The 1,448-nt window shown below is 32.7% G+C and overlaps 1 non-coding gene across 1 annotated transcript; it reads right to left on the bottom strand.

Annotated features, from left to right (window-relative positions):
• Window positions 1-1,253: 1,253 nt before the first annotated feature.
• Window positions 1,254-1,448, bottom strand: LOC131070471 (U2 spliceosomal RNA). Its single transcript, XR_009112331.2, has one exon. It is a non-coding gene; the product is annotated as a U2 spliceosomal RNA (small nuclear RNA).

Below are 1,448 nucleotides of genomic sequence, written 5' to 3'. Positions count from 1 at the left end.
CAACTAACTCCAACTTCTTAAAACCACTCCACAATTTTCTAATGAAATAGAATAGCAATTAGTTGGAAAGATTATTCTTCTTTTATGATTAATAAATTTTTACCTAAAAGAAAGATTAAATTGCCATGGAAGGATCATATTTTAACATGTGTGCCGAAGATTTTGGGTGATTTAAATTATATCTTGAATCAATTACGAATCCATCCATTCTTAGCTTTGCATGAATTGAATTTAGAGCACGTGGAATTCAAGATTGTGGCGATTGCGCCCAAACTTTCTTTGATGGTTCTTTCCACAAATTTTGTGCCATGTCTTTTTTACTGACAAATTTATTTCTTGTCAAATTCTTTTAGTGAAGAAACATATGTGGAATTCTTCTGCAAAGAAACATCTCTGAAATTCTCTGTAAAGAAACATCTGCAATATGCCTCCTTGTAACTGCATTAGAACAAAATACAAGTAAATTTTGAGATATTCAGCTTTCTTTGTGCAGAGCTCAGAATCAGTCTAACTATTTATAGAGGAAGATAATCTAAAGCAACTCTAATTCCTTTATGACGGAATTTTTCTTTCGGTGGACTATTTTGAGAAGTAATGGACGAAATTTTCTCTTTCCAGAGTTTTATCCACATTTTTAGCAAAACAGTAAACTCTCCTTCCACGCCTTCTTCCATATTTAACAGCTTTGCCCTGTAAAAAGAGATCGACACTGTAACATAATGATAAACAAGAAGCAGCTTCTACTGTAATCTTACTTGGAAGCTCCTCAAAAATAACATCTCGAGAAACCTTAATCTTTTCCTTCTCTTCTCTTTTGGAATGTGTCTTTGAGCAATGCTCTCACAAATTCTCAAATGCCTAAGCAATGGTAACTATGCTTCTCTTGGAGAGATCCTTTTTAAACAAAGTTAAATTGTGATTGACAAAATAATGTATGGAATTTATTAATTTTTTTTTTTTTGTCATGTCGATTAATTCAGCTACTTCGTTTTGGTGTGAAATATATGGAAGTAAGAGACGCCTCTGGATTTTCTTTTGTAAAGTTGAAAAAGTTTATCTTAATTTTATAAATTATCTAGTCTTTTAATATATTATCTTTTCTATCACATTTATCCTCATCTTAATACAAACTTCTTGAAAAGACATCAAATCTTCTACTGTAATCTTACTTGAAAAATATGATCAGCAAAATTAGAGAAACATCTATTAAATAAATAAAACTAGTAATTTAATTTGTTGATTGGTTTGGGGGTGTGGGGTGCGCCAGGCTTGTGCTGTAGTGCAATACAGAAGCCACGCGCGAAGACTCTGGCAGCAAGCTACCGTATGAGACTTCCCCCTCAAGAAATTAATTTAATATCGTGTGGTTCATTGAACCACGTATCAGATATTAAACTGATAAGAACAGATACTACACTTGATCTTAGCCAAAAGGCCGAGAAAGGTAT

The sequence above is a fragment of the Cryptomeria japonica genome, chromosome 3, assembly GCF_030272615.1.
Source record: "Cryptomeria japonica chromosome 3, Sugi_1.0, whole genome shotgun sequence".
Taxonomy (NCBI): Eukaryota; Viridiplantae; Streptophyta; class Pinopsida; order Cupressales; family Cupressaceae; genus Cryptomeria; species Cryptomeria japonica.
The sequence above is the reverse complement of the archived record's forward strand: the minus strand, read 5'-3'. Positions and strand labels throughout refer to the sequence as shown.